Below are 20545 nucleotides of genomic sequence, written 5' to 3' on the forward strand. Positions count from 1 at the left end.
GGGGGAGGGGGAAAAGAGGTGGTGGTGATGGTGGAGGGCACTTAAGGGGAAGAGCACTGGGTGTTGTATGGAAAACAATTTGACAATAAAATATTATGGAAAAAAATAAAATAGCCTTCATTTCAGAAATTGAAGACTCTATTATAGGTTTAATTTCTAAAAGGACTTTCCCTGTAATAATAATTATACTTTATGTTTCTAATATGTTTCCAATGTTGGGTTTTCTCCCCCAGTGATCTCTTAGTCAATTTTTAAAATTTTTGAAAATGTATTATATCTTTCATCATTAAAACAATATCACATTATAGAAAATTCAGAAAAGACATTCATAATTCTACAACCATAAAATGATACTGTTACAATATTGGTATTTTACATGTCTGGTTTCCATTCACATCAATATGTTTTTTAGCTAAATCTTAATCACAGTATAAATACGGTACTTTTTTCATTCATCTTGATAAAAAATACATTGTTTTCCAAACCAATTATTGTAATGCCTTTTAAGGTTTCTATTTCACATGTACAACATTTAAAATTATCTCTATGAAACCTGTAGGATTAGCAAATCTCATGTTCACCAAGCATAAGATAGGTAGACAAGTGAACATGTAGACTCACAGTAAGCAGTAAGGGATTCATTTGCAGAGAAAGAATTCTGGACTGTGTGGCCTGAGATCGAATCCTGGCGTGGTTATTGGATGTTTAAACTCTTTAACCCTGCATGTCTTCCTTCGTAACTGGGGAAATACCACTTAATAGAATTGTTTTGGGGATTAAATAAAAAATTAATATTCAAGCATTTAGTACAATGTTTCAAATGGAATAAACTCTCATTCAGGTCCTCCATTGTCCATCTCAATGTTCTTCCTTATATATCATGCTGAGGACCTGGGAGTCAACACAATGATGAATGCATATGCTAATCTCCATAGCTTCTATGTATCACTTACTGAGCTGTCGGATTAACACAGTCAATATATCATTGTGACTTTACAACTCATATACTCTCAGAAATATTTCAGCATCTTTTTTTGTGCAGGGTTGCATTTTTTCCCCTAATGCTGAACATGATTGACAAAGAAATAGAAGAGAACTACCCAATGAAATCTCAACACAAAGTATTCACATTTAAAATGCTAAGATCCCCCAAATGTTGAGCCCCATCATTTACACACATCCAAGTAGATTCAAAACACATATTTTACTTCTTACCTCTTAAGAAGACCAAGTTGACATCCGTATATCTTCCAGTTCTCCCGCCCTGCATCCACACATCGTTGTAAATGTTGGCATAAAATAAACAACACCATAGGCTTAGCATTTTTAAGGTGAAATGGGCTTTTTCATGCTTTTCATTATTTCGGTTCGCCTGTATGTGAAATAGAGGATTGGATTTGTCAAGTGGAGTGAGATTATGATGCATTAATCTTATTCCAAATGTTAATTTATGGGTTTCATAAGATCTACTTTGCTTTAGAGCTCAGAAAATGCTTTTCTCAGTAGCTCAGTGGCTCAATTTCCATGGCAGTGCCACTCCAAGAAAATTGACTAGTTATCAGAATGAGGATTTTTGTTCTATGGTGTCTGAGTATCTAGTAATAAATTTCATCCTGCCCCATTCAGAGCACTCTAATTTAAACACCCGCATGCACACACACAATTGCAATTGTGAAATAAAAACAAAAATCTTAATATTAGCATCCCAAATCTTTCTTCCATAAAATATTTTTGTTATCAGCCTAGGACTTGGTATATATGTTGGAAATGTAACTGTGAAAATAAATTCCAGCACATTTGTTAAAGTAATGTCTTCTAAGGACAAACTGTAATGAAAGGTGCACCAGATTGGAAGTCTGGTGTTCAGAGCATGACTTAGCCCCTGCCACCATTCCATTGTGAAATTAGAGCTGACTTGCAAAATTATTTGGCCACAGTTAGGGTTATCAACTCATGTTGGTTTTACTGGACTGTCCTGATTTTAAAACTGAAAGTCCTGCATATGAGGAAGCCTTGCATTCCTGTGCAAGCAGGCACAGTTAGTCACTTTATAAAGGAAGGGAACATTGAGAGAGTTCTGTGCTTTGGCCTCAGAGGAGAAGTGAGAGGAATGACTTAAATAGTAATGGAGTGGAATACTGGAAGTATTCACATCATTTTGGACCTCTGGAAGATCTTTGAGCTACCTCAAAGAGGAAAGACTGCTTACAAATGTTGCTGAACCGAAGGCCATCTAACATCTACAAATCTGGGACTGAACTTTGCTGACCCTGGTCCACTTAGAACCACTCCAGAGATGCTGGCTTGCTGAACGACACGTATCTGGCAGCATGGATCTCTTTGCTTTTAGGATTACATGATTACACACCCCTTTCTGTACCTCACCTGCTTCTTTTGCTTCTTGTTTCTACTAAACCTGACCATTTGGTCCATTTGTATCTGTGATCTTCTCCCTATTGCTCTTCAGGTAGCCTACAGTGAACTTCCTCTACTTGCATTTCAACTGACCTGACCACCTTTTAACTTAGTTTTTCACACTTCAGCATTTTTTTAATATTTGCCTTCTGGATAAAGCCTATCTCGTGGCTCCTAATTGCTATATCTTACATTTGCTTTTAGGATTCCTGTGTGGAGATTGGAGGCTCTGGCCTCCGTCATATTTTTAAAAAGCAAACACATTATTGAAAAGGGGGTCGTGCAATCATTTTGCTTTTTGCAGCATTTTTTCTTCAGAGGCTAAATTACCTTAAATGGCTTCAATCATATGTCTTCATCAGCTTTTGTTTTCCCTGTGCAGAAAAATTCTTCCTCATATCATGCAAAATGTCACGTGTTAGTCCAATTCACAATGTTTTGGTTGTTTTAGTTATTCTTTGTGGCCTTGACAAACCTATAAATTTATAAGGTAGGTAGACAGAAGAGTCATCTTTTTAAATTTTAATTCATTCCTTAGACAACTATCATTTTACAAATATTTTTTACCTTTTATATGTTAGACTCTGAAGGGTGAAAAAGACCTCTGAAAAACTTGGAGGGAAACAAGGTGAGCTGCGGCCATTCCAAGATCATAGTATAGAGCCTGTCAGAGTCCATGATCATAGATATGTGGATAGATACTTCAAAAAATATTATGTTGTCTTTGCAATTTTTGTTGTGTTTTTCTGCTTTTTATACTTTGTAACTTGTGATTTCTTTCACACTCTAATTACATTTTCACTCTTGTACCTAATTTGGGTTAGTAAATTATTTTTCTCTTTTTTCATTACTGTCCTCCAAATGATATATGCTTCAGGCACCATAATACTTAAATCCACCTGTGCCCATTCAGAAAAAAAATTAGCAAGTACTACTTAGCTCTAAGCTCAAAGTTTCTGTCATAAAAAATTGTATTAGGATGTCCTTTGGTTTCTGCAGCAGAAACTGCTAGCTATACAAAGAATCTGATTTCTAGGAAATTAAAAATATATTTGGACTTCAGCAATTATAAGGATTCATGATACTTTCATGGCATATGAAATAGATATTTGTGTGGATTGAAAAGAAAATCCTTATTAGCTTCTCAAGTACTTCTGACTCACTGTTGGCATGGCTATTACTTGGGAATGAGCTTTCTTGTGGTCATGACATTTTTTTTTTATAGGTTCACCCATCCTTCTAGTAGTGGTTTAAAGAGATTGGTGAAACCAAATGGAAAAGAAGATAAAAGAAAGAGGTTTTAGCTTGTTCCCAATACTACAAGTGTAGTAACTTATAAGCCATGTGCTCTATGCATACTTCCTGTAATCTCTTACTTAACCCTTTGTGACAGGTTTAATATAGCAAAATTAGACATGCTGCCACAGTCCTTCTGACAGCTACCTGGTTTCCATACACTAATGCCACTGGCTTCTTGCCCAACACAAACAAATACCCTTGAAAAGAAGGCCAAGGAACACGTCAAGTGAAATCAGGGAGCATGAAAATAAGAAGGAGGTTTCAGCATGTAAACACTACATGCTTCTGAAAAATCTTTAGACATTACTCAGCACTGGTTCAGAAGGAGGGGAAGATGACTGTGTACTTGTTACAGGTATTTAAAGAATGCCCAATATGAGATTAATCATTCAAAATAATCTCAAATTTAAAATACACTGCATCAATTTTTTTCCACTTCATATCCAGCTAGAGTCCTCAGAATAAATTCAGATGAAATAGTTTCATAATCAATCTATTGCTTTCTATATACATAGACTTAGAAAGGTTCATATAGAAGGAATATGTGAAGTAATTTTCTTTTACTTGCATCAAAATAGTTTCATCATTTTGTAGATTAAGCCATATAATTCATGGGGCATAGTAACTCAAGAAGACAATGAGTAGATTTAAAACCATTGTTTATTTTTTGCCTACTCAATCTTAGTGGTAATCATATCTATAAAATTTTGATAATGGCAAGTACTTAAATAGAATCACCGCCTTATAATCTGATAGAGAAAAGTGAATGTAGAATAAAGAACATTAGAAAAAAATCCAAATTTTTGACAACTTATCCATTTGCATCACTGTTCAAAAATCCTGATGCCCTATCTTATCAGAAAAGGCAATGGAGGAAAGAGGAAAATGGAATGACAATCCTGTAGAATCCAATGTTCAGGGGTTATGATTCCTATTAGCACTCTTTCTTCTTTTTGTCCACTCGTGTAAGTCCTTACATTTTGGATTTATTTACTACATATTATACTGAATCAGATTCTAAATTTATACCATGTACCTGTTCTGTATTTTCAAAGTTAGCTTAGGATAGTATTTTTGTTGTCATTTTTGGTGCTACTTTTCCCTTCAATAAACCAATTTTGAGTCATTGATTCATCTTAGTGACTTAGAGGAAAATACAATCCATAATGAAGACAAAAGAAGCAAATTTAATAAAATTTATTCAACCATAAGCAACATAAAAATATTTCAGGTTTGTTTTAGTGATTATTATCCATTTAGTTACATGTTAACCAAAGTGAATATATCTATATGCTTTTGAAGCAGAAACAGACCACAACATTTAGAAACACAATTATTAAGAATGTGTCAGAAATTGAAGGGAAATCATAATAAATATATGTCTCACATATTAGATCAACAATTTAAAAGTTTCACAAAAGCAAATGTTGCTGAGATTATGGAAAAATGGGAAATACTATATGGTTGGTAGGAATGTAAATTGGTACAATTTCTATGGAAAATAATAAATCAGTCTTTAGAAAAGCTATAATGTGTGTAATATTTTTATTTAGCAACTCTACTGTACTTATACTTATTCTAAATTATTACTTATAGGAACAAAAAGGCATATTTCAAGGTGTTTATTGGCTTTGATTGTCATTGTGGGAAAAAAACAATGGACATAACCCATTTATTGAGAGAGGACAAAGTGACCCAAGCTCAATGAAGAACACAAAAAGTAGAAAAACTTAAAATACAGATATTTGAAGTTATCAGATATGGATTTATTATTTTCTAAGTTTATTTATCTTGAGAGAGAGTGGGGGAGGGGCAGAGAGAGAGTGTGGAGAGAGGATTCCAAGCAGACTCCACACTGCCAGTAAAGAACCTAATGCAGTGCTTGAACCCACAAAGCCCTGAGATCATGACCTGAAACAAAATCAAGAGCCAGATGTTTTTAACAGACTGAGCCATTCAGGAGCCCTTATCAGATATGGATTTAAAATAGCTATGTTTAACATGCTCAAAAGAATAAGTGCCAAAATAGAAAGTCTTAAAACAGCATAAAAAATTATAAATACTTGAAAAAATATTAAGAACTAAATCAGGGCACCTGGGTGATTAAGCATGCAACTTCAGCTCAGATCATGATCTCATGGTCTGTGAGTTCGAGCTCCGTGTTGGGCTCTGTGCTGACAGCTCTCTGGAGCTGGAGCCTGCTTCAGATTCTGTCTGTCTGTCTGTTTGTCTGTCTGTCTGTCTGTCTCTCTTTCTCTGCCCCTCACTTACTCACTCTCTGTCTCTCTCTCAAAAATAAATAAACATTAATAGACTTAAAAAATAAAATAAAATGAGAACTAAATAGATCGGTCTAACATCATTAGAGCAGAAGAGAGGCTTACTCAACAGAAAGAGAAGTCAGATGAAATCATGCAGGATGAGGCTAGAGTGAAAGATGATGAAAATGTACAAGAGCATAAAAGATAAGTGAGACCAGATGAACAATTATAATGTACATACAATTGGAGTCTCAGAATGAGGGGGAAAAAAGAGAAAGAATGAGGCAGAACTTTCCAGAACTGATGAAATCGTGAAGTCACATGTTTAAGAAGCTCTCCAGGAAATGCAAAATTGACACTACAGTTAATATATAGTATATATATTCTACTATATATATGTATATATATATGTGCATATATATATATATATAATGTAGCAATCTACTGGACATCAAGATCTAGACAAAACTTAAAGGCAGATACAGATAGACAGACAGACACACACATTACCATTTAGTGATCTCAGGATTGGCAACTGGCTTCTCATCAGAAGTGATAGAAGCCAGATAATAATGAAATGATAGTTTTCAGGTGCTTAAAGAAAACAAAACTCTGCCTACTAGAACTTTAAATCCAATGTCTCAACATTAAAGTGAAATAAAGATGTTTGAGGGAAAAAAAACCCAAAAGCTAAAATAATATATTCCCAGTGGATCCACACTGGAAGACGTACTAAAGAGAGAAAAATAATCAGAGACTGAAGCACAGATATTTAGAAAATTCAATAAAGGACATTAAAAAGGACATACATATTATCATCTTTTTCATATATTCATCTTTTTAAGGTAGGTTTAGTATCCAAAATTGACATCCTAGACAATCAGGCAAATCACAACATGTATCAAATGATTAAAAACCCTGCAAAGTACCTTCTCTGACTACAGAGGAGTTAAGCTAGACATAAGAATCTAATGATAGCTCATAAAATGCTCAAATGTTTATAAATTAAGCAATAGAATTATGGGTTACCTGTGCATCAAAGAAGAAAGCTCAATCAATTTTATAAAATATTTTGGGCTGAATGATAATGAAAATATCATACCTAGAATTTTAGGGCATGCAGGTAAAATGGGGTGTAGACATACATACAAATTACTGATAATAGGAAAGAAAAAGTGGACATCTTACAGATCTTCCAGGTAATAATCAATAAAAAGAACAGAGTTAGGCAAATAACTTTAAAAATGTAGATAAAGTGACAAAAATTTCTAGAAAAAAATAACAACTTACCCTAAGCAACAAGAAAAAGAAGTAAAAAATTCAAATAATCCATTGTTTATGACAGAACTGAGAATTTATCATGAAGAAAGCTTACCTAGAATTTCCAGGTGAAATCTTGCAAACATGTACTGAGGATGTAATACTAATCTAACCATTTTTTTCAGAGAACATTTAAGCATGAACTAACAGAATACAAGCAAAGCTTTTCCAAATAGTAAAAAAGGAGGAAACACTTCCCAACTAATTTTCATAAGTTTGTCACAAACTTATCAAAATCCAAAAAGAATATTAAAAGAAGGGACAATTTTAGATCAGCAACTCTCACAAACTCAGATACAATTATAAACAAAATATGAATATATTAAGCAATATATTTAAAAGGATATAAATAAACAATAAAATGGAATTTATTCCAAAAATTCAAGTTCGATTTTATATTAAAATGTTCATTAATTTAATTCAATTCATTGACATAAGAGAGGGGGAAATGTATGAATACCTCAATGGAAGCAGAAAAACCATTTGATAAAATTCAATAGCCATTCATGATTTTACAACAGTCTAAGCAATTTAGGAATAGAAGCAAATGCCCATAATCTATTAAATTATATATTATGTAGCAGACCTCATATTTAATGACAAATAAATGAAAGCCTTCCCCCAGCACATGAGAACAAGGCAAGGAGACTGCCATCATGACTTCTATTCAGTTGTGTCCTGAAAATTCTAGCCAGTGCAATAGGATGGGAATAATAATAACATATACAGTGATAAAAAGGCAGATATAAAATGATTATTACCTGTGGTTAATATAATTATGTATTTAGAAAGTGCTGAATAATCTATGGACATGGTCTACAGTCAATACTTTCCAGACAAAATCTATAGATAAAACAAAATGTTTGCTCACATACTTAGCAAGTTATTTTAGTAAAAATTGACCAGATGAGTCTAAAACCTAAATATAAATGTAAAGGCTACAAAAGACTATCTTGAAGAAAAACAAAGTAGCAGACATAAAAATATATTCTATTGATATTAATAATTATTCTAAACTCAGAAATTAAGACAGCATGAAACTGATGCCAAGATAGTCAGTTAGATCTATGGAACTGAGTGGAGTCCAGAAACAGACTGACATGTATATTGTTAAATGATATATGGCAAATGTGCTTCTATAGTTTCACAAGGGAGGGATGAACTTTTCAATAAATGAAACTTTTGATATTAAATTAAAAAAATAAATCATGACTCCTAACTCACCACACCCACATGCACACACAAACTCCAGGTGGATTACAGAGCTAGTGTGAAATGTAAAAGAATAAAGCCTGCAAAAGCTTAAATAGTAGAGTAACTTCATTGCTTTATAGATAACAAATAGGTTAACAAACTTTAATTATAAAGGAAGGATCAGTCATTAGATCTCCTTAAAATCAAAAACTACCTTTCATCCAAAGACATCACTATAGGAGCAAAGACAAGCCACAGGGTGGGAGAAATTATTTGTAATATGTATATTTAATAAAGGTTCTTTATATAAAAAATTCCTCAAATCAATTAGCACACTACAAAACCATCTTACCTACATCCCCAGTGGGCAAATGGGTACTTACCAAAAGTGGGTATTCAAATGGCTGGTATGGATCAGTTCCCAACATTATTAATAATCAAGGAAATTAAAATTAAAACCAGTTATTGGAATACAATTAAACTGACATGCAAATGTTTTCTTTTTTCATTTATCAATGCTAGGTACCAGCAAAACTGAGGAACAAATGGAATTCTCATACTCTGTTAATTTAACATTTCTCTAAAGCTGAGAGACCCAACAATTCCATTCCTAAGTTCACACCCAACAATACTCTGACCCAACAATACTCTGACCCAACAATTCCATTCCTAAGTTCACACCCAACAAGAATATGCATATATATTTACCAAAAGACAGTTATAAAAATATTCATAGTAGCATCATTCATTCATTTATAGACCAAATGAGGAGACTTAAATATCCATCAACAATAAAGCAGATCAATTATGGCATAGTGAATGGGGTGCCTGGGTGGCTCAGTCGGTTAAGCCTCTGGCTTTGGCTCAACTCATGATCTCACGGTTCATGGGTTTGAGCTCTGTGCTGACAGCTAGTTCAGAGCCTGGAACCTCCTTCAGATTCTGTGTCTCCCTCTCTCTCTGACCCTCCCCTGCTCACCACTGTCTCTTTCTGTCTCTCAAAAATAAATAAAAAACATTAAAATTTTTTTTTAATTATGGTATAGTGGAATACTATATAGCAGCAAAAATGAATGAACTATCATTACACAAGGCAATATGGATACATCTCACAAACACAATTTTTAGCAAAAGAAGTTAGAAGCCAAAGGTACGTGCAATACAATTCCAGTCATACAGAGTTCAAAACAAGATGAATCTAAAGTGACAGAAATCAGTAGAGCAGTGATAGCTTTGGGAAGATAATGCTGTTAATGTTTATTTCTTTTTTGGGTGGATTCTCTGGTGACTTTATTTTCTACAAAATAATCAAGTTGTTCTAGGAAGTATATATTTTTCTCTAATATGTTATATGCACAAATATTGTACTTTAAAATGCTTTTTAAAAAAAGAACAAAGCAGAAAGATGAAATAAAAATTATACCTTTAAGACAATATTTTGAAGAAGAGTTAGTTCATGGAGAATTAGGAAAAAAGACATGAAGGAGAGGAAGAATGTTGAAGTCAAAGAGCAAAAAAAGTGGCTGTGGACTCATTTTTTTCTTAAATATAATTTATTGCCAAGTTAACTAACATACAGTGTATACAGTGTTCTCTTGGCTTTGAGAGTAGATTCCCATGATTCATCACTTACATATGATACCTAGTGCTCATCCCAACAAGCACTCTCCTCAAGGTCCATCACCCATTTTCTCCTCCTCCCTGTTTGCCCATCAACCCTCAGTTTGTTCTCTGTATTTAAGAGTGTCTTATGATTTGCCTCCCTCTCTGTTTGAAACTATTTTTTCCCCTTCCCTTCCCCATGGTCTTCTGTTAAATTTCTCAGATTCTAAATCTGAGTGAAAACATATGCTATCTGTCTTTCTCTGACTGACTTATTTCACTTAGTATAACGCTCTTCAATTCCATCCTCACTGTTACAAATGACAAGATTTTATTCTCTCTCATTGCCAAGTAGTATTCTATTGTGTATATAAAACATATCTTCTTTATCCATTCATTAGTTGATGGGCATTTGGGCTCTTCCCATAATTTGGCTATTGTTGATAGCACTGCTATAAACATTGGGGTACATGTGCCCCTATGAATCAATGCTCCTGTATTCTTTGGATAAATTCTTAGTCATTCTATTGTCAGGAGATAGGGTAATTTTATTTTTAATTTTTTGAGGAAACTCCACACTGTTTTCCAGAGTGGCTGCACCAGTTTGCATTCTCACCAACAGTGCAAAAGGGTTCCCATTTCTCCACATTCTTGCCAACATCTGTTGTTTCCTGAGTTGTTAATTTTAGCCACTCTGAACACTGTGAGGTGGTATCTAAGTGTGATTTTGATTCACATTTCCCTGATGATGAGTGAGGTTGAGCATCTTTTCATGTGTCTGTTGGCCATCTGGATGTCTTCTTTAAAGAACTGTCTGTTCATTTCTTCTGCCCATTTCTTCATTGGATTATTTGTTTTTCAGGTGTTGAGTTTGATAAGTTTTGATAGACTTTGGATACTAACCCTTTATCTGATATGTCATTTGCAAATACCTTCTCCCATTTTGTTGGTTGCCTTTTAGTTTTGTTAATTGTTTCCTTTGCAGTGCAGGAGATTTTTTATCATGATGAGGTCCCAATAGTTTATTTTTGCTTTTATTTCCCTTGCTTTTTAGAGATGTGTTGAGTAAGAAGTTGCTGCAGCTGAGGTCAAAGAAATTGTTGCCTGTTTTCTCCTCTTGGGTTTTGATGGTTTCCTGTCTCACACTTAAGTCTTTTACTCATTCTGAGTTTATTTTTGTGTATGGTGTAAGAAAGTGGCCCAGTTTCATTCTTCGGCATATTGCTGTCCAGTTCTCCCAGCATCATTTGCTAAAGAGACTGTCTTTTTTACATTGGATACTCTTTCCTGCTTTGTCAAAGATTAGTGGGCCATACATTTGTGTATTGAATTCCATTGGTCTATGTGCCAATACCATCCTGTCTTGATGATTACAGCTTTGTAGTAGAGACTAAAGTCCAGGATTGTGATGCCGCCCACTTGGGTTTTCCTTTTCAATATCACTTTGGCTATTTGGGGTCTTTTGCAGTTCCATATAAATTTTAGGATTGTTTCTCCTAGCTCTGAGAATGCTGCTGCAATTTTGATTGGGGTTGTATTGCATGTGTAGATTGCTTTGGGTAGTATTGACATTTTAACAATATTTGTTCTTCCAATCCATGAGCATGGAATGTTTTTCCATGTCTTTGTGTCTTCTTCAATTTCTTTCATAATTTTTCTATAGCTTTCAGCATACAAATCGTTTACATCTTTGATTTGGTCTGTTCCAAGGTATTTTATGGTTCTTGGTGCAATTGTAAGTGGGATTGATTTCTTTATTCCTCTTTCTATTGCTTCATTATTGGTTACTAGAAAGGCAATTGATTTCTATACATTGATTTTGTATACTGTGACTTTGGATATCTTCTTTGGAAAAATGTCTATTCATGTTTTCTGCCCATTTCTTCACTGGATTATTTGTTTTATGAGTGTTGAATTTGATACGTCCTTTATAGATTTTGGATACTAACCCTTTATCTTATATGTCATTTGCAAATATCTTCTCCCATTCTGTCAGTCGCCTTTCCGTTTTACTGATTGTTTCCTTCACTGTGCAGAAGTTTTTTTTTTTAAATGAGATCCCAAGAGTTCATTTTTTCTTTATGTCCCTTGCCCTTAGAGACAAGTTGAATAAGAAGTTGCTGTGGCCGAGGTCAAAGAGGTTTTTGCCTGTTTTCTCCTCTAGGATTTTGATGGCTTCCTGTATTACATTTAGGTCTTTCATCCATTTTGAGTTTATTTTTGTGTATAGTAAGAAAGTGGCCCAGGTTCATTTTTCTGCAGGCCATTCTGCTTCCAATGAGAAGAGTTAGTATCAGTGTTTTATGTTGGTTCAGTGTTTCTGAGTGGTCACCCTCCTTTGTGTTACATTCACTTTTTAAAATATTTTTAATCACACAAAGTTTGTGTAATCATTATAAAAATACAGAAGTAGGTAAAATAAGAAAATGAGATTTCCTTTCTGTATGCCCTTAAATCCCTTAGAGTTAACAATTGCTTTCAACTTGGATTATTCCTAAGTTGTTTATTAGGAAAAATTTTGGCCAAAGATAACCCTCAATATGAAAATAAGTGCAGTATTTTAAGATCCCACTTAAAATTATCTTTTTTGGGGTGCCTGGGTGGCTCAGTCAGTTAAATGTCTGGCTTCAGTTCAGGTCATGATCTCACAGTTTGTGGGTTCGAGTCCCACATCAGGCTCTGTGCTGATAGCTCAGAGCCTGAAGCCTGCTTCGAATTCTGTGTCTCCCTCTCTCTCTGACTCTCCCCTGCTCATGCTGTCTCTCTCTGTCTCTCAAAAATAAATTTAAAACATTAAAAAAATTTTTTTAAATCTATATTTTTTAAAAAGTGTATTTATTTATTTTAGGAGGGGGAAGGGATAGAGAGAGAGTGAGACAGAGAATCCCAAGAAGGCTCTGTGCTGACAGATGCAAGCCATGATCTCACAAACCATGAGATCATGACCTTAACCGAAATCAAGAGTCGGACTCAATCAACTGTGCTACCTAAAACTATCTTAAATAATCAGTTTCCTTAGGATTTCAAAATAAGGGAAATAATGCTTCTGAAATTCCAACGTGATGTTTTTCTGTGTTGATGACTAACTAAGAATGGAAATTGGGGTTAAAAATCTTATTGTTCTAGTCATTTGTTAGCAGAAAGTCAAAAGTAGTAGTCTCATGATTATATTCACTTAGCTTGCAAATTCTGCATTTGAGAGAAAAAATCAAAAATTACAAAGTAGGTACATATGTCTTTGTTAAAATGTTTCAGTGGCCCAGGATCTTCATATTTTCCTCTAACAGCATTTCCTTATCTGTACTGCCTAAATTTCAATGGAATTTATCTCCTGATTGATGACTTCCTGAGACAACTACCCTCTAAATCTCAAACTTTGTGTCTTTTTTTTTTTTCAGTTGACTGTGAACTCCTGTAGGTAAAGTCTTTGCCTTATTATTCATTTTTAACCCCAGTTCTTAGCATTTTGTCTGGCATTTGGTAATGGTTAGATTAATAAATCCAGGCCTTGTTAAAAAAAAGTGAGAGAGATTTCATATTTATTTGCAAATTACCTTGAACTAAATGTAAGAAGATAGTTAAATCATTACTGTGCAGAATGCTAAATGGTTGTTCACACATTCAGTTGTTCTTTCCTAAACATATACACTTAAGTATGTGAAGGACTTGCCTAGGAGGAAATCAGACCATAAGAAAGTTGGACTGATGTAACCTAAATAATAATTATTCAATGTGATCAAACTATCTTGCACATGCAGTATGCTTTGAACATGCCAGAATTCTTTTCTGTGAATTATATGAGCAGTATTTTGGGATTAATTATCAGTTTAAGCTCAATTTTCAATTTGTAATCTCTTTGGACAAACCATGTCAGAGCACAGCAGTGAGACTGCTTACATGTGACCTTCCCATCAGACTTCTTGCTGTCTCAATTTCATTTTGGATTTTATATATAAATATATGTGTATATATATACACACATATATATGTTATACGTATATGCATATATTAATGTTTTTCATTTTAAAATCAAATTTAGAAAGAAGACATGCATTTCCAAGTGGCTTTAATAAAATTTTTAGTTTGCTTAGAAGATAAGTTTATTATTTACTTCCAGTGTCTTATTTACCTCCAGTGTCTTAAATCTTAGTGAAAATGTCCTACACAATTTCCACATTTTATATTTATTAATAACAGTAAATGGATTCCAAGGCAATTCTGGAAAAGCGTGAAGCAACACATTAGTAAATTGGCATGTCTTTTTGATATAGGTTCATCTGGCTGAAAAGTTAAATGGTTAGTCAATTACTCCAAAAGTAAGTTCTGAACTTTTTAAAACACTAAACTGAATTTTATTTTCACTGAGTCAGTTAATTGTAAATCTATAGGAAATATAACAGATTATCTTATAGACACAGAGAACAAATTATAGTTAGTTCATTAATTTTCCTTCAATTCATCAAGTAGTTATTAAGAAATTGCTTCAGCAGAATTTCAACAGATCCAAATGGCAAAGAGGAAGAAATATAAGAAAAGGCAGGAAAATATTGAGTATTTGATGGCAACCTGCAGTCCAATTTGGCTCCAAGTATTAAATTCTATGGAGAGAAGATGGAAGATGGATTTGGATTATATTATAGAGGGCCTTAAGTCCAATTGATAAGAGTTTGTCTTCATTTCTTAAGCAATTTTAAAGTAACCATGGAAAGGTTTTATACAGAGGATTGGCTCTTGTAGAGATATTGCTTAAGAAAATTAATCTGCAAATGGTATCAAGATCAGTGGTGTTAGAAAAATGGGAAAAAGATATCTATAAGATACCATTATAATGCAACTTAGTACATTTTATTCAAATTCTATTGGATTACTGCCTGTTTTATTTCTGATTAGCCAGGCTAATATACTTCTCTTTGAAACAGAAATATTTCAGATTTACATAAGCTCACATTAACTTGGCTTCTGTAATGTTCATGCAATTTATCTCATTAAACCCTTACAAAAGATTTTGAGGATAAAGAAAGAGAAAATCAGAAAGGGTAACTTTTTCAGGATCACACAAACAATAAACTATAAATGTTTAGAACAGAAGAAGGAATGAAATCAAATCAGCATTTCCAGAGAAAACCATCCGGGGAAATATACTGCATAGACTATGGGTAAGGAAAGATTACGAATAAAGAGGTGACAGCAATAATTTCACTAATGGCAGACATGAATTAACATGTATTTGCTGATCTGGTTAGAGTATTAAGTTAGACTTTTTAATACTCTTGGTAGAAAAGAACTGTAACAATAAATCCCACACAGTCCAGCCATTTTATTTTCTGGTTGTTTGTTGTTGCTATTGAAGTTGTTGTTGTTGTTGTATGTATATTGGTGTTTATTTTGCAATGAGGAAAAAAACGTACTTATAAAGGATGTATTATCTAAGTTGCTGACTTAGACTAAGCTTATTGCTGATTTCAAGTACTCTTTAGAGTAATATAGCGATGTCCTCTTCTCCCTTTTATAATATGTAGGATTGCACATGTGCTATTTATCTTTAACATATAAAGTTCTTAGAGCCATACTTCTCCTAGAGTCATACTTTCAAAATGATTTTCATAAATTAAAAAATGTAATCCAGGTGAAACATTAGGAAGTCGGATATTCCAGTCACGCTGAGGAGTTTTGTGTTACACTGCTGGAAGTCAGCGTTTGTCAATGAATGTTTTACATTTCAAAACAGAAGAATGGACTCCAAATTAATAACCCTTCTAAATCAAGCAGGTAAAGCTTAAACACTTTGCCAGTTATTGTGTGGGTGAAGTTTTTTCAGCAGTGCTTATTATAAGTTTTGATAAACGAAACCTACACATTTTTCTTGCCTTGGGTTAAATCACACTTCTACTTTGCTTTCAACAAGCATGCTTATTTATAAATCAGAACTAATCCAGGGAAAATGATGACATAAATAAACGTCGGTGGGAGGGAGCTAATTGGATATGCCATAAGTATAGGAAGTAGTACCCTGGAAGTCATAGCACTTTGGAATATGAAAGATGGATCAGTGCAATATTTATATTTCAGTCCTTTTCCTAAATCACACTTCTTGTGCAAGAGTGCTTATTGGCCAAAGGAAAGTTTAGTGAATCGGGCCTTAAATTACTGCACTCAGTAATTGTTGACATATGTGTACTTTACAGCGCTAATTTATTTCACCATGAACCCAGTGTTTACGAACACACAAAAGCAGATTTATAGTATGCAAGATTAAGAACATTTTTATTCTTTATTTTGGATTTTTAGGTTAGGTAGATTTAAAAGTGTAAAATACACGTGAGAATGATGTGAATCTGCCCAAAGTGAAGCATAATAAACTGTAAATATTTATTCTTGAGTAATTGTGGAAGAAAATTATCTCATTTAAAAGGCATTAAGACATATGTTTGAAATGCTAAGAAAATTTGAAGATCTTAGATCTAAGGTCATGTTAACAGATAAGATCTTGAGGGATCACAGGATTAAGTTATGTTTTTAGTAATGAGGCTTTCTAGCATTTACTGAGCCCTCATTCTTGGCCTGGCACTATTCTGGGTCCTCCATATCAGTTAGCTCACTGAGCAATCATAGCAACCCTATGAACTGGGCACTGTTAATATTCCTATGTAATAGATGGACCATTCTGAGTCTGAAAAGTTAAATGACTTCCCCAATCCTGATGTCACAGTTGATAAGTGTGTAATCCAAGATTCAGACCCAGTATTCTGTCTCCAAAGCCTGAGGGCAGCCACTGCCATCCAGTGTTGGAAATAGAGTTGGCTTATTCCAGTGAGTATAGAGAAAATGCTAGCTTATTACTCAATTGGTGTTACTGAGAAAACAGTAACTTATTCCAACCTACATAAGTACAGGTTGAGACAGGGTAAAATTGAAGTTAATTAGATTGTAACTCACATGTTCAAAGATCACTGAAAAACAATTATTTGACTTGTTGCAAGGCCTGTTCTACTCTCGGTTTTATTCTTTCCTTATCTTTTTTTTTTCAGCCTTTGTGTTCCTATCAGTCTAAAAAAATGAACGAATAAAATAATGAGAATGTAATGAATGTTTACATTATATACTGGTCTATACATGTGTATATGCTGGTCTTTATATGCTGTTCTGTACACTCATATGTTGATGTAAAATGCCAAGAGAATCATGTAGTTTCAGAATGATGCCTCATCCTTATTCTCAAGAGCATATGGTCTAGATAGAAAGCAAGACACAAAACAACAAAAGACAATGAGAAATTATTAAATGCTAAAGTATGTGGTAGAGAGGGATGCCTGGGTGGCTCAGTTGGTTAAGTGTCAAACTTCAGCTCAGGTCATGGTCTCACAGTTCACAAGCTCTGTGTTGACAGCTCAGAGCTTGGAGCCTGCTTTGGATTCTATGTCTCTCTCTTTGTCTCTCTCACTCTGTGCCCTTGCCTTGCTCTGTCTCTCTGTCTCTCTGTCTCTGTCTCTGTCTCTGTCTTTCTCTCTCTCTCTCTCTCTCTCTCTCTCTCTCTCTCTCTCTTAATAGTCAATAAAATATTTAAAAAATAAAAATAAAGTCTGTGGTAGAGATAATTGAAGGACAAAAGTTCAAATGTTGGTGTTATTTTTAGAAAAGACATTTTCCCCAATTATCAAAGAGTATAAAATATACAAATAAATAGAAGTGAGAGGTATAGAAAAAAATAAATGGTTGGAGTTTAAAAGAACAAAAGAAGCAATAGTATAGTATTAAATACATTTTCCTATTTGTGAGACACTAAGAACATTCATCTGACCAGAGTAAGAGGTACATTTTGAGGAAGATTTTGAAAACTAATTCAGATAGGTAATATTAAAATTAAGAAGGATTTGGAAACCTAAAAAAAAGTGATTTATTTTCATCAAAATGTATATATGATTGAAGAACAAGCTAATCTCTTGTTTTAGAGACGCCGTAACATGGGGACCAATCTTTCCTTTGAGCATTTAGCAAGATATACGGGGATAGATTAGGGCTTTTCAACCTCAGCATTATTGGTATTTTGCGCTGGATGGCTGTTGTCAGGCACTGTTCCATCCATCCCTGGCTTCTATCCACTAAATGCATAGTACCTGTCCCCAGACCCAAGTTGTCACAAAGAAAAATGTCCCCAAATGTTACCACATGTCCCTTGCAGGAGGAATGTCACCCCATAAACAACCTCAGGGATAAACCACTTCTTTGGACTCAAATGCATAATATCTTTCTATTTGTGACAGGAAGTTTCAAGGTACATAAATGGTATAGTTTATATTGGCAGTGTGGAACGACTTCAGAAACTTTTTATTTGGATTTCAAAATACAGTTAAATATTGATGCTATGCAATTTGCTCTCATTAACTCTGAACTTCTATCTTAAGGGAAGGACAGACCTAACAGAGTTTTGCTGTTGTTTGAAATAATGGATTTATTGGTCACAAACAAGAAAGTTAATTCAGCTCCTCTCACTGTTTCCTAATCATTTGGAGAAAATTTTATTTTATTCTTTATTAATTTCCCCTTGTTCTGCTTCTCCGTATCATGCTCTTGGCTGATTCCTTTATATGTGTTCTCTCTCCTCAACCAAACTATAAACCTCTTATAGCATTTTTGCTTAGAAATACTTTTTTAAAAGTATGCTTCCAAGAAGGTCAATAAATTGTATTTGATTAAAATAAAATTATGCTATTTCATATAATGATATTTCTATTTATATCCATATGTAGCATTAAAATATAAAATAGTATTAGATACTTAAAACTATTTTAAGTGTGTGGAAAAGTGTTATTTTATATAATGATACTTTAATAATAAATAGACAATAATTTAATTTGAATTATTAATGGTTAGGAAACGGTTTCTAAATTTCTGAAGGTTATTTTTTTCTGATTTTTCAGTTCAAACCATGTTTTTAGTGAATTTAGAAACTTTGAGATTTTATTTCTTTTCCCTTGGAAATTTCATTTGCATTCTCCCACTACTCAAGCTAAAACATGTCATTCAGAAACCTGGATAGTCTATCCAAACAATATAGAAAAGTATAACTTCCGAAACTGTTTTCAGCGAAAATAGAATCAGTAGAGTTAAGCAACATATACAAGGGTTGAGAATTAATTTTTACATACAAGAAGATGGACTTTGCCCTCTATAATTCATGACAGTACATAAAACACGTAAATTTCATCTTCTTCATTGGCCATCTGTGAACCCAGGTACGTGGGGAATGTGGGTAAAGGCCCAGGAGCTTCCTCTCAGAAACCCGCCTGCCAGTCTGGCCATCTGCTCCGGAAATTGCAGTCAGCACTCACAGTCAGCAGCACCCGAGCCTTGCACATCAGAGCCATCCTCTGGGGCACCTGTTATCTGGACTAGTGCTGGTGTTGGTACTGCTCCTCCAGGATGCTTCCTCCTTCTGTCCTGGATTCCTGCTTAGATTTCTCTTTCTGTGTCTTCTCCCATGTGTGAGACCTTCCCACATCTATGCCACGAGAGGGACAAATTCCCACGATTACATCTAAGATCAAGGTTTTCCCTATTATTTTTGGCGTTCTCTTTAATAAAGAAAGACAGAGCTTGTATGAATGAAGCTGGAGTTCTTACCTATTTCTTGGATTCTTTCTGTAGATGAGAAAAAAAGTAGTCTCTCTAAAGGTGGATAAAAACAGTCCTATATGGAAATTATTTGTCTCATCTTTTCATGGGCATATAGTGTCGAGGACTGAGGAAGGGCATTTCATCATCAAAGCACTTTATAATTGAGCATTTAGAGCACTTGGGTTTCTTTTCTTCCTGTTCCGGAAGGTCAAACTGCAAAAGCCATTTAATCCAGTTATTTGACTTTTTCTCTCTCATCAATACTGGAAGCAAATTGTTGGCATAAATGACTTTTCTTAACAGACATGTTAGTGACCTTTTCGCCGAGAATACGGCCACCTAGAAAGGTTCATTGTGTAGGCACTTTAATGGGTTGTCCTCTAAGTCACCAAGTTGCAGTAATCCCTGCTCTGTGTCCGCCACCTTTGGAACTCTGAAACCCATTCAATTTAGCATCGTTATTGGTATTATTGCCATTCCAAGTTACTGCTCTACGGTCATTATGCCTCTTACACTTCTGGAATGATCAATTCTCAGACAAGCAGGGCAGAAAATACTCCTACTCTCTTAAATATAAAGAGCTACATCTTTGGCCGCCAGCAATTTTAAGCCGGCCATTCCACTGAATCTGAGAGGAAGTGCTTTAAGCAAATTAAGTGACTCATTATCATTCCCTGAGTCATGATTGTATTTATCATCAATATAGTAGGCAGAGGAAGACATTGTTCTTTCCCCAAGTTCCCAGTGATGTTATTCATGCATTTATAGAACAGTTCATTAAAATCATTGTTACTAAAGCAACTGCTGAATGTCAAGTTATATGAACAAGGGAGGAAGAA

The 20545-nt window shown here is 34.3% G+C and overlaps 1 long non-coding RNA gene across 1 annotated transcript in view; it reads right to left on the bottom strand.

Moving 5' to 3' along the window:
• LOC115293615 overlaps positions 1 to 8956 on the bottom strand; it is a 34770-nt gene extending 25814 nt beyond the window's left edge. Inside the window, exons 1-3 of the long non-coding RNA XR_003909526.1 lie at positions 8873 to 8956; positions 2746 to 2890; positions 1216 to 1372 (exon numbers count right to left, since the gene is read on the bottom strand). This is a non-coding gene — a long non-coding RNA (uncharacterized LOC115293615). The remainder of the gene's footprint in view (positions 1 to 1215; positions 1373 to 2745; positions 2891 to 8872) is intronic.
• Between the last annotated feature and the right edge of the window lie 11589 nt (positions 8957 to 20545).

The sequence above is a fragment of the Suricata suricatta genome, chromosome 6 (genome assembly GCF_006229205.1).
Source record: "Suricata suricatta isolate VVHF042 chromosome 6, meerkat_22Aug2017_6uvM2_HiC, whole genome shotgun sequence".
NCBI lineage: Eukaryota > Metazoa > Chordata > Mammalia > Carnivora > Herpestidae > Suricata > Suricata suricatta.